At 40.1% G+C, this 13791-nt stretch overlaps 1 long non-coding RNA gene across 1 annotated transcript in view; it reads right to left on the reverse strand.

The window, feature by feature from the left end:
* Positions 1 to 8082, reverse strand: part of LOC149845172 (uncharacterized) — a 28678-nt gene extending 20596 nt beyond the window's left edge. Inside the window, exon 1 of the long non-coding RNA XR_016430174.1 lies at positions 7950 to 8082. This is a non-coding gene — a long non-coding RNA (uncharacterized LOC149845172). The remainder of the gene's footprint in view (positions 1 to 7949) is intronic.
* Between the last annotated feature and the right edge of the window lie 5709 nt (positions 8083 to 13791).

Below are 13791 nucleotides of genomic sequence, written 5' to 3' on the forward strand. Positions count from 1 at the left end.
AGATAGAGCTCTTTCCCTGACGTTTCGCTCTTGAGGACATGGTAAATTTGAAGTGTATTTCAAAAATTCTCTTTTAATTAAACCTTGAGTTACTAAAACTGTTTTAGTAAACTTCTTTTTTGTTTCAACAAATATAATGAGTTGCAAAATCCCATGAACAAATTCTCAATTATTAAAACTCCATTTCTAAACCATTTGATTTCAATAGTTGTGTGGGATTCGACAAAGGAAAGTTTACGCTGTAATGCGCTCAAGGTCCATTGACTTGTGGTTTTAAAAATATCATTTTCCGCTGAAGTACTATTTAAACTCTGATTATTGTATGATTTCAAAGCTTTCTAAACTATTCTAAAAGTTACAAGTCCTGGATTTTTGGGGCGTGTTAAAAAGTAATATTTATAAGTTTGGGTAGTCATACGTAATTAAGTAAATTATGTGTGACTTTTTTTGTGAACCTTTCTTTAACTAATCCCTATGTAAAGGGATTAGGGATTAATGAATGATTGTGCTCTCTCTCTCTCTCTTTCTCCCTTTTTTGGGTTTAGCGTTGGATGTTGTTGGCCTCCTCAAAAGTGGGTGTTTGCTTCAACATGGTATCAGAGCAGCGTTCCCTCCTAGGATACTGTTGTTGATCGTGGGTCGTGGGATGCTATTGTGGTTGAATGTGGGAAGTTGCAGCAAGTGTCGTGAAACGTGGATGGAAGCAATCAGATCAGGTGGAGATCTGATTCACTGGTTGGTGTTGTCAGCGCATATCTGAAATCAGATATGGGAAGTTGCAGCAAGTATCGTGAAACGTGGATGGAAGCAATCAGATCAGGTGGAGATCTGATTCGTTGGTTGGTGTTGTCGACGCAGATCTGACTTCAGATCTGACAGAAGTCGCAGGGATCTGTCAAGTGTTGAAGATCCAGTTCTGAAATCAGATTTTACATGATAAAATATGATCATTGTCGATGAGCAGATCTGGTGGAAATCTGATCAGTGTAGTTCAAAAACAAAAAGAGGAAAACTTCAATAGTCGTGGATAGAGATTTGATGGTCATCGTTGATCAGATCTAGAAACATTGAATAGATATGAGATGAATATTTGTCTTTGGATCATATAGATTGCCTGTGATAAAAAATATATATATAAAGAACAAAACCAGATTTCAACGTGGACCTGGGCATATAGTTGATGGAGTCTTGAACCGACAACAGCATATATCGGCTGAGGTCTGATCAGACATTGTCCTTTTTTTTGTCCCTGGTGAGTAGTTTTAGATGAGTGGAATATCCTGTTTTAAATAAAGAGTTGGATGTGTTTTGGTGTTGGTCCTCTTTAGATCCTATCTCTGCTGGGCATATTTTTTTTGGCCTTTGTTCCTGTAGTTGAGTATGGCAAATAATAAAAAGGGGGAGGTTCTTGGTGAATATAAGGCTTTTGCCAACCCATTTTCATACGGGTCTTCGGTTAAGTTAGACGATTCTAACTATGCAAGGTAGCCCCGCACCTTCATGATGTCAGTTTTTGGTCATCGAAAGAAACATATCCTCTTAGAACAGGAACCAGTTGAAAAGATTGAAAAATATGTCACCTGGGAAGAAGACAATGATATTGTCATGTCATAGATAATGAATAGTGTTCAGCCTCATATAGTTGATGGTCTTATTTATTATACCACAGCCAAACAAATGTGGGATAATCTCCTAGATACATACTCGCATGAGACCAATGTCAGTCGTATACTACAGGTTGAGCAGGAGATTTACCAGTTGCAACAAGGAGAACAGACTTTGGCCCAATATTATGCGTCTGTCAAATCTGCCTTTGAGAGGCTAAATGCACACATGCCCCTATGTTGCACCAAACAGAAGGCCCATCAAGAGCAGACCATGGTTGCCAGATTCTTTACTGGGTTATCATCTGAATATTCTGTTGCAAAAGTTCAGATGTTGACTGGTTCTGACGTTCCTACTCTTGCAGAGGCCTACAATCGTCTGAGTAGACTCGTCATTACTCTCCCTCAAACTCAATCTGAATCATAGGCATCTGCCCTAGCTGTCACCGCAGGACGTGGAAGAGGTGCTGTCTTGAACTCTCGAGGAAGAGGTCGTGGTCGAGGAGCAGGAGGAAGAGGCGGGCTTCAATGCACTTACTGTGGTAAATTGAGGCATCTTGAAGACAGGTGTTGGGATAAAACTGGCCGACCACCCACTTTCTCCTTGAAACCAAATGCAACTAAGGCTCAAGTTGCAAAACTTGAGACAGAGACTCCTACTGGCTCTTCCAGCGATTCAGTTACCCTCAATCATGCAGAGTATGATGAGTTGGTGTCTCACCGACCTTCTAGTTTGAGTGTTGCTACTCCAGTTGTTGTTGTTGCTTGTTCTGCAGGTGATCAATTGAATTACCAAGGTAGTAGATGGATTATTGATTCAGGTGCTTCGAGACACCTTTGTGGGACCTCTAAAAGTTTTTCTAAGTTAAATCCTGTTGCTTAACATTGCAATGTTGTACTGGCCGATAGAAGTTCATCTCCCATAGTAGGCCAAGGAAATGTTTTCATTTCCCCCACACTTCAGTTGACTAATGTGCTACATGCTCTATCCTTTCCTCAAAACTTATTGTCAGTTAGTCGTATTGCTAAAGAGCACAACTGTAGGGTGATATTTGATCCTATGTGTTGTATTTTTCAGGATTTGCTGACGAGGAAGAGGATTGATGGAGGCCATGAGGAGGGAGGTGTCTACTATTTACATCAACCAGTTGGAGTCACGTACTCAGTGTCAGAACCGTCGTTCAGTCCGTATCAGTGGTTGCCAAAGCTTCATAGACTTCTTCCTCAGATTCCTCCTTCTGCTTCGTTCCAATGTGAAGCCTGTCAATTGGGTAAACACCACAGGAGTTCATTTCCTTCCAGTCAGAGTCCATCGAGTCAAAGATTGTTTGAAATTCTTCATGCTGATGTCTGGGGACCTAGTAAAGTTCCTAGTAGGTCTCAGAGTCGCTATTACTTAGTGATTGTTGATGATTTTTCTAGATTGTCATGGGTATTCTTAATAAAAGAGAGGTCGGAGGTTCCCTCCATTCTTATGTCTCTTGTTATTGAAATAAAGACTCAATTTGATTCTCTTGTCAAGATTATCCGCACTGATAATGCTCTTGAGTTCAAATCTAATGAATTACTATAATTTTATCAAAATAATGGCATTCGCCCTCAAACTACTTGTGCCCACACATCTCAGCAAAATAGGGTCACTGAAAGGAAGCATAGACATCTTCTAGATGTAGCTTGCACCCTTATGCTGCAATCCAGTATGCCCCCTTCATATTGGGGGGATACTATTCTCACTGCCTGCCACCTTATTAACCGTATGCCCTCATTATCATTGGGAGAACAAATTCCTTCATAAATTCTATACCCCAATGCTCCTCTTTTCTCAATTTCTCTCAAAGTGTTTGGATGTGTCTACTTCGTTCATAAACTGGGACCCAATCGTGATAAACTTTCTGCACAAGCCACCAAGTGTGTTTTCATTGGATATCGTAAAAACCAAAAGGGATATCGGTGTTATGATCCCATTGCCCGTCGAGAGTATGTTAGTGTGGATGTATCTTTCTTTGAATTTGTCCCTTATTTCTCAAGCACTGCATCCAGACTACATGTTAATCAAGGAGATGTCATGCCCCTACCTATACCTCCTTTTCCCTTAGAGTCTATTTCTCAGAGTATTTCTGCTTCTCAATCTTCCACAATGGCTTGGTATCGTGATCCTCCTTTGGTGTATACTCATAGATTACCTCCTAAAACAGAACCTACACTACCTCCGTCTTCTGAGGTAAGATCTCCTGAAAATATTAAGCTTTCTGTTGTGGATGATGATAGGTTGATTGCTATCAGGAAAGGTAAAAGACAATGCACATTACACCCTATTTCTAAGTTTGTTACAGAGGCAAGGCTTGGGGGACACATGAGGAATATCATCTCAGCTCTATCTGCCACATCTATACCACTTAATCATCATCAGGTGTTGTTGGACCACAAGTGGAAGCATGTTATGCAAGATGAGATGGATGCCTTGCTCTCACGCAACACATGGGAGTTGGTTACCCCTCCAGTGGATGCAGATATTGTTGGATGTAAGTGGGTCTACACCATTAAATACAACTCAGATGGCTCTATTGAAAGATTCAAAGCTAGGTTGGTGGCCAAGTGGTACACACAAACATATGGGGTTGACTTTTTTGAAACATTTTCTCCAGTGGCTCGCCTTGGGACTATTCGGCTTGTCATATCTGTGGTTGTCCATAATGGGTGGAGTGTGTGCCAATTAGATATGAAGAATGCCTTCTTGTATGGCGATTTGTCTGAGACAGTGTACCTGCAGCAACCTCCAGGGTTTGAGGTTCAGGGGGAGTGTGAAAAAGTGTGCCAATTAAAGAAAGCTATATATGGTCTAAAACAATGTCCACGTGCATGGTTTCAGAAGTTATTTGAAATTATGTCTGCATTTGGCTTCCACAGGTCGGCATCAGATCACTCAATGTTTATTAAAAAGGCCTCTGCTGGTATTGTGGTTATGGTTGTGTATGTGGACAACATTATACTCACAGGAAATAGTGCCAAGGATATCTCAGATACCAAAGTTCATCTTCAGAAGCACTTTGTCACAAAAGACCTTGGTCCTCTTAGATATTTCTTGGGCATAGAGGTGGCTCGAAGCAGTGAGGGGATAGTTTTATCACAGAGAAAGTATGTGCTTGACTTATTGCAAGAAACAGGAATGTTAGGGGCCAAACCAGCAAACATCCCAATGGATCTGAAACTTCATATGTATGATGAACAAGCAGAACCGGTTGACAGTAGAAGTTTTAGATCCTTGGTTGGTAAACTTCTATATGTTACTGTGACAAGACCAGATATTTCCTTGCTTGTGAGTAAGATAAGTCAATTCATGGACAAGCCAACTCAATTGCATTGGCAGGCTGCGATGATGATTCTCAAGTATTTGAAATCCTCTCCTGGAAAGGGACCCCTGTATAAACAAAGCTCTTCACTTGATATAGTTGCGTATTCAAATGATGATTATGCGGGGGCTATTGATGACAGAAAGTCCACCACTGCGTTTTGTGTGTTTGTAGGAGGAAACTTAATTACTTGGAGAAGTAAAAAGCAGAGAGTAGTAGCCAGATCGAGAGTTGAATCAGAGTATAGAGCTATGGCTCAAACTGTTGCTGAAATGACGTGGGTTAGATCCATTCTTAGAGATTTACATGTAACGATCCTTGCCCCAATGTTGATGATGTGTGATAATAGAGCAGCCACCTATATAGCTAACAATCATGTGTTTCACGAGAGAACAAAACATATTGAAGTTGATTGCCACTATATATGCGACTTAGTGCAGACGGGACATATCGCTACTAGTCATGTGACCTCAGAGGAACAAGTCGCAGATGTGTTTACAAAACCTCTTGCAAGTGCCAGTTTTTTCAGATGTTGTGACAAGCTGAGCATGATAGATATATATGCTCCAGTTTGAGGGGGAGTGTTAAAAAGTAATATTTATAAGTTTGGGTAGTCATACGTAATTAAGTAAATTATGTGTGACTCTTTTTGTGAACCTTTCTTTAACTGATCCCTATTTAAAGGGATCAGGGATTAATGAATGATTGCTCTCTCTCTCTCTCTCTCTCTCTCTCTCTCTCTCTCTCTCTCTCTCTCTCTCTCTCTCTCTCTCTCTCTCTCTTTTGGGTTTATCGTTGGATGCTGCTGGCCTCCTCAAAACTAGGCGTCTGCTTCAACATACACTATAAGCTCATAATCCACAACCCAGACACACAACAGTTGTCCTCTTTGTTCAATAGCCCCATCCAAATGCAATGCAAGTACATACAAACTTACAAAGGATGTACCTACAAGATTTTGGTCCAGAATATTGGCTTCACTAACACAAGTTCACAAATATGCATGTACTCTCATGACCTTAGGAAATTGATGAGCTATGACCCAAAATCCCCATGACTATAATATAGGATTGAATTACAACAGACAACATCATGATACATGAACGTGAAACTATCCAGAAAAAAAAAGCCCAAGTTCTCTTCACAAGAAAAAATGGAATAAGACTGCATACAGCCGATAGCACAAAAGGAACAAAACGGAAATGTTGCTTACATGAAGGACCCTAATTCCCTCCTCCTCCAACGTCATAATATTTATAGGAACTTGTTAAACATTTTTCTTCTCTGTGTGCATGCATGTGTGTGTATATGTTTGCATGAGTGCATGTGCATGTAACAATTTTTAAATTTTGGAAAGGAAATGGGGTTCCAAAATCACTGCATGCACACGATTGGAAAATTGTGTCAAACCTAACATGATTGGATGGAAAACCAAAATAAGGAGCATTGGCTAAATGGAAAGTTCAAAGACGCCCAAAATGCTCCCACCTGGCAACAGTTATTGATTATCTCCCATTTCAACCCAACCTTCCCAATGATGTCCATGAGCGCAATAATAACTAACTTTTAATTTAATTTATTTTCCCAATCTCTTGGGAAATTTCGGGCATTAAAAAGTAAATCCTACATGCAGGGCATGTTGAAAGAGAGAGGAAAGAAGAAAAGATGACAGAAAGATCCAAAAATAGGCCAGTATGTGGCAGGAAATATGGACAAAGATATGGCTGGCTACCGATGTAAGAAGTGGACTGGACGCATGCCAGAAGCAGCAGACAAATCCTTCATAGAAACTGTTTGGATGTTTTGGCACACAAACTATCGCAGTTGGATTCCACTGGTCGCATGAGTTCCCCTACTTGGTTCAGGTAGATGTCTCAGGTTCTTATAAAAAACACAGCAATTAGGCATCTAACATATAAGATTCAGAGATTGAAGCCTGAAATTTGGGCACTTTTGGAATTTGCCAAAGAACTTGAGTCAATCGAAACAATGAAGATATAACCTGGGTTGGCATTCTACTCCCAAAATCCAAAGTCAGAATTTCAATAACAACCTTAAAGAAATGACTTTACAGAAACCATCAAGATAAAACCCCGAAAACTGCAAGAAGCCACAAACCTTAACCAACACCAGATATTGAAGCCCCAGTAAACCCTCACATTCAATCTCCATTTTACTCCTCCTAGAATTGCCAAAGACTGGTCAATTCAGATGAAGATCGTTTAATTCAATCATGAAAGTATACATGATCCCACTTCCCTTCCAGGGGAACCCATGAATTTTCAGTAAGTCAGTTAAATTACGAGAGAAAAAACAGAAACTTCCTGAAAGAAACGATTCCCGGAAAAGCCCTATATCGGCGTAAACTCATCGAGGAAATAAGATATTCAAAAGCAATGATAAGCGTGTGCAAATCCTGTGTAATGCTGATGATCCAGCCCTTACAACAGAGCCAGAAGATCACCAGAAAAGACCCAGTGAAATAAACACTACAAAGGAAGCACCACAATTTACAAGAAATCCAAACAAACCTTAATCCTAAAAAAGTAAGGCAGAAAGAAACCCGCCACGCGCGCAGCAAAGCCTTATGTTCTTCCTCGTCTAGACAGAGTAACTGGGCTCTTAAACAAGAAAAACACTATCATTCGCTCGAAGACCATCAACAACGCCAAAAACCCCAATTTCCACATCACAGAAAGAGGAAAAAGAAAAAAGAAAAAAGAAAACGATCCGCATATCACGAAATCCCCGGAATTCTCCTTCTTGGCACAATATCAACAGATCGGAACAATTACAAATCCTAGACCCAGATGTACAGATCGGAATATCAAACGACGACAAATTCGGGCAAAATTTCAATAATTCAAGGTAATTTCGACAAACTACACCTCGTTCTAGGGCTTCGACTACGATCAATCAATCGGTCGATCGAGTAGCAATCCAAGAAATCAATCAATCGAAATAGATCAAGTCGAGAGAGAGAGAGAGGAATTACCTCGATGACTTCGTGCATGAGCACCCTCGCCCACAGAAGGCAAGGCCTGAGACTCTCTCTCTCTCTCTCTCTCTCTCTCTCTCTCTCTCTCTCTCTCTCTCTCTCTCTCTCAGAATGGACGCCTCCTTCCCAAGATATGCATCGAAGTCCTCCGAGTTCGAAAAGAAAAACCCAACGGCAGTCTGTTTTATACTCTCGTACGCCCCGTTTCATCCTCCACTTCTCCAATAATGGAAATCATGTCCCTTCATGTGCGATTCATATACTTGTTCCACCCGGATCCGGATCCAGACCCGAGTATCGGGTTAGCGAAGGCTTACCTAAAACCTCACATGATGCACCAAGGTCTAGCCAGCTCGGCCAAGTCAGAGCTCTTCTCTTCAAATTTGTAGCCGCAGATGATTTGAGCGGCGAGATCGAACGAGCTAAGCTCCCCTTGTGTCAAATAAGCGTATGCATCAGTCAGCCCGGAGTTTGTGTCAATCGGGGTCTCTATAAGCCGTACGAGCTAAGCTCCCCTTGTTCCAACTTTAGTAGACAAACCAAGTGTCGGGTTGTAAGTCCGGCACGATCCATCTTGATTGCACCCAGACCTGATCTGCGTTTAGCCCCCAAAATGTGGTGGTTTTTTTGTAAGGTATTTTGTACATTATGAAGGGTATAAGAGACTTTTCATCGATGCCTGGTATTATTTTGCCGGGTAGGACGAGAAGAGACCGATGTCCTGATGTGATGCAGATTCTAACTCCGGTATAACTGAGGCAAGTCCAGTTAGAGTCCGTTAAAACACTTTAAGTTGCTCAAAACTCCAAAATCTAGCTAATATATCTCCGTGTTTTACTGAAAATATCGTGTACGTCTCTGAAAGGATATTTTCGTCTGAGAATGTTGCTGGCCTGATCCTAAGTTCAAACACGTGCACCGAAAGGGCCAATAATCGGGTCTAAGCACGATGTGAACGGATTGGGTCCGAATGCATTTTTCACTAATAACAATATTTGAGACTATGGTTATCATTCCTTTAAACATCAAAATAGTAACTAGTGATTATATCTAACGCCTACTAATCAATATGATTTTCACGTGAATTAATTGTATGGATAGATCCATCTTTCTGAAGCGTTCGTTCTAAATAATGGGGATGTATAGTGAAAAGAATCGTTGCTATCTAATAATATTTTTTTTCCTTTTGTTGGGAATAAAGTGTTTACATAAAGTTTCTTTTAATAATTTGATAAGATTGAAATATAAAATTTGAATATTACGAAAACTCTCTCTCTCTCTCTCAATTATTGAGCACATTAAAAAGATAAAGACTAGAAAAAAGTAGTTGCCTCAGTCGTCGTAGTCTATTGCAGCATCTATTATATTTATTTTACAAGGGCATTACTCCTCTGGTAAGGGCGACTTGTGAAACGTAAATCCTAGCAAAAAATCATAGATTTCTCATCTATGCTAATTGATAAAAAAAAAGAAACTAAAATTTTAAGTTCTAACAAAAGTTAAGTATTTATTATTTTAGTATTTAATATTGTATAGTAATTAAAAAAATACATAATGCCTTAAAACCATAATTCAAAAATCATGTCATTTAAAAAAGATACTAAATCAAAACCTTAATTCCTGCAAACATTATGTAGCATGTAGAATCATATTTAATGTTAATTAAAAAATACTTAATTAAATATTTATCTTTTTAAAAATAAATGCTAATAAATAAATACAAGAAATGTTAAAACCTAATTAAATATTTATGTTATTTAAAAATAAATAAATGAAAGCCATTAATCCTAACAAATGTCATTTTATGTGCTATTCTTTTATCATGGCTAGTGGATGTGAGGATGTTGAGATAATGTCACGGATCAACCCCGTTGGCGCACGAGTGTGTCTGCTTTCACCGCTCGTGGTTCCTACACATTTTGGGCTCAGCCTCAACAGAATTTATTAGGGCACGTTTGTGTGCCACAGAAAAAGGGCGAGGCATGCGTTTCTGTAGGCCTCAAACTTGGGAAACACCTTTCCCCCCCAAGAAAAGAGGCCAGTTTTCTTTTCAACGGGATGCCACCTTTTCCGCGAAACTGTTTCCCATGGTGGTGCGTAGCGTACTGATTTTTCGCAGATGATGGCTTAATAAAAATATTTGTTTTATAAATAATTCTTAAATATCAAGATTTCTCTTCCATCAATTCTGATGATTGACCGGCCGTACACCGATTCCTCCTGCTTGATTGATTTCTGTTGGTTTTCTTAAGTGACAAAAATACCCTTACCTGCAAAGAAGATTTCAAAAACTGTATTTGACTTCAATGCCCCCCTTTAAAAGCCATAAAAATGAGCTATTAATAAGCCTCGGTTGCCAACTTATCAAAGGTATCCTTACCCTGACAATGCTGCCATATAACCAATTACAATTACAATTAGTTGTAAAGATTTGACATTTATTTCTTTTAACTCGACGAAAACCCCATCATCACCGATGGCGCATTTGAAGATCTCCGGTTGATAAAAACCTTGCATGAAGCTTCATAGGTTTCGAACTGTGGTCGTCCTATGTCAGGTGACAAACAACAAAAGCTGATTGCTGTTTATCCAATTTGAGAAACAACTATCCCAACCGAACCAAATCTGCCACACTCCTTACAAGGGCTTTTTGGTAATTTACAAGCCTTGGACAACATAAATGCCCTTCATCAAATAATAGAAGGACACACAATTAATGAAAACACGCCATTAGTTTAGAGTCCGGATCGAGTGCAATATGATTGCACAAATATTTGTGCATTAAGCGCATGATTGCCTTTCATTGAGCGCCACAGCTGACAGGCCTTGTTTTCAAGATGGAGGGTGATCAGGTGCTTAATGCACAAATATTTGTGATATTTTTCATATTAGTTTATGACTTTATGCCCCTATAACAATCTAGTCATTGTGTGCTACAGGAACCTGAAATATCAGGTGCAATATCTGTGCATTAAGCACCTACCATCTTGGGGACACAGGGTCTGTCAGGTGTGGGACCCAAGACTTGATGGAGGGCGATCGGAGCACAAGTTTTTTGTGCATCCAATCCGGACTCCAGAGGGAACGCGGAGTCGAAACCATAAAATGCAGGGGTATTTCCGGTAATAGCGTCAGACTAAATCTACTCTTCAAATCGAGCAGAGCCACATTCGTCGCGCGGGTCATTTGACTTTTGTCTGCGGGATATTACAGTAAATTACCACCATCTTCCCGCCAACGATTATTTACAAGAACCAGCAGAAAGCGGAGAGCCCGTGAACTCTCTCGCTCTCGCTCTCTCGACGGCGACACGAGAAGAGGAAGGCGACGTGGTCTATCTCCTTCCCAATGTATTTGTTTTGGACGTTTCGGTCGAAAATGACGGAAATGATCCCGAACCTTTGAAGAATCCACACTCCGCTACGTCTCCGTCTGGCCCTCGGCCGATCGTTGACGAGGTACTTTGAGATTTCCCTTTTTCTGCAGAGTTCGCCCCAAAATCCGTGCATTTCTGGTAATTTGTCTGCGGAATTTGTTCTCCTATTGGAGGAACTCGCTTCCGAGAGGAATTACTGAAACGTCCAGGAGCGTGAGATTTTTAGGTAGCCACCAACAGATCTCCGAATCTTTGCCTATTTTCACGTCGCGGCGTGATTTTCCGGTCGAGAAATCGGGAATGACCGGAAAATCCCGGATTTGTGGTGATTTTGCCGTGTCTCGCTAAATGCATCTCTTCTTTGAGTTCTCGTTTTGTTTCTTTTTTCTCCTTCTCGTAGTTGATATTAAAATGCCGTCGTTTACTCGAGGAATCGCCTAGCTTCAATAAGATCCTCAAAAATCTCTAATTTCTCACTGTTTCGGATCGATTGTTTCGATATCGAACGTTCTAAGTGGGAGAAATAGCGAAGGTATCTGAAGAGTAGAAGAATGCGCTGTAGAGTGATCATTTGGAGCTTGAATTCTTGTTGAAAAAGCAATCCAGACATCCACAATAGCCGAATATGCCATATTTTGCTCTCTCTTTCTTTCTCTTAAGCCATTTCCTGTAATGTAGATCTTAAGATCTCCGTCTTATTTTATCTGCTCTTCCGATCTTGATGCTTCTAGTCGAGAAACGACGGAACATCCTCAAGAGCTCAGGATTTCGCTGCTATTGCCTCACGATCTCCTCTTTAAGGTGTTCGTTTGTGTATTCTTTTTATTTGTATTCTTTTTTTTTCGGATTAATCAGGATATTGATGTATATTTACTCGTCTCTGAGTTGTAAAATCTCACTTAGCGTGTTGTATTATAGAGATCCTCTGTTTCTGAATCATTTGAATGTAAAACAATGGAAATATCCACACTAGTCAGGATGCTTCTGCATTGATAGTTCGCCTGCTTCTTTATTTCTCTTTTTTGTTCTGTAAGCTGAGGAATAATTAATCCCTGGGGGATTTGAACTCGAGACCGCTTGGTTACGATAGCGTGACTTGACCATTCGGCTGTTTTTTGAACTAACAAGCTCAATATGATAAAGGTTCTAGAACTTTCAAAGTTTTTGGTGAAGATTTTATTGTTCCATGAGTTTTGTTGAGCTTTTTTCTTTTTTCTTTTTTCTTTTTTTTAGGATAGTCCAAGGGAACCCACCCATCACCGACTGCACATTGGCTGGCCTCTGCTGTTTAAACCCTTGAGGTCCCCCTGCCCACCGGGGTACACCCATCTTCTACCTTGTGGCAAGGGACGCCATTGGTGGCTTTCGAACTTGTGACGTCCCGTCAACTTGGTGACATTCACAAGTCACTCCTACCAGATGAGCGGAGCCCTTATGGGCAGTTTTGTTGAGCTTTAGTTTCACCATATTGCGGTGATTATGATGGTAGGCTGGACAATATGTTTTCTTTTCTTACTTTCTTTTTCCTTTTTGCTTCTTCTTTTACTTTTGTGGTGGTGTTGAATGGTAGCTTGTTTCAAATCATTCTTACACTTATTAAGTTGATATAGTGGCAGTCTGGTGCAAAAGTCCTTGCTGTGCAAGAAATTAGGAAATGACGTGAGAAACTTTGGGGTATAATGCCATTAATTGTCCCTTTTACGGGCATCTACTTCCTTTATAGGAATGTAATAGGCGTTAGTTGGAAGAAGAAGATTATAGCTACTTGTATCCTAGTTTTAAGGGGTGAAAAGGTAGGATTCTTCCTTCCCTTGATCCGTTGTTTCTCTTATTTCCTTGGGCCCTTTTCCTTTTTCACTACAACAGGGCCCTTCTGTTTTAGGAAACTGAAAAAGTTGCATTCTCGAGCAATTGAAATTCCACAATTTATCTTGCTTCTCATTGTTTGTTCACCAGTTCACACTTGTTACCTCGGTATATTGTTTCCGATGGATGTTTGAAAACCCATGAACTTTTCTTTCTTGTTGCATGGATGTACTTGTGTCTCTTCTTGCTTTATAAACATCCTTGTAAATCTATGCTTATTGAATATGAACTTCTTGAAGGAATCTATAGCATGTACCTTGAATTTTGAGGGACTGCATATCATGCAACTTGAAGGTTGATTTCTATGAATTTGAGAGCTGAACACATTAAGTTTGGTAGCATTTGAAAAAGTAAAGGCATTAAACTGTAAGCAATTTAAAGATTTGACAACCCAGAACTGTAAGGATCATAGCTTATTAACTTAATTTAACTCTGCTCCCGTCTGAGTTAAGTGGTGGCCTTAGTGGCTAATTCCGGTGATCCAAATCCCACATGGACTCATTGAATCTCCTGAGTTGCTCTAGAGATACACTACAGCAATGGTTGACCCTGATCTGATCCAAGACCTGCCTAATTCTGGTTTTGGCCCATTTTAAT

The sequence above is a fragment of the Nuphar pumila genome, chromosome 2 (genome assembly GCF_984573655.1).
Source record: "Nuphar pumila chromosome 2, dmNupPumi1.hap1.1, whole genome shotgun sequence".
In the NCBI taxonomy this organism is placed as follows: Eukaryota; Viridiplantae; Streptophyta; class Magnoliopsida; order Nymphaeales; family Nymphaeaceae; genus Nuphar; species Nuphar pumila.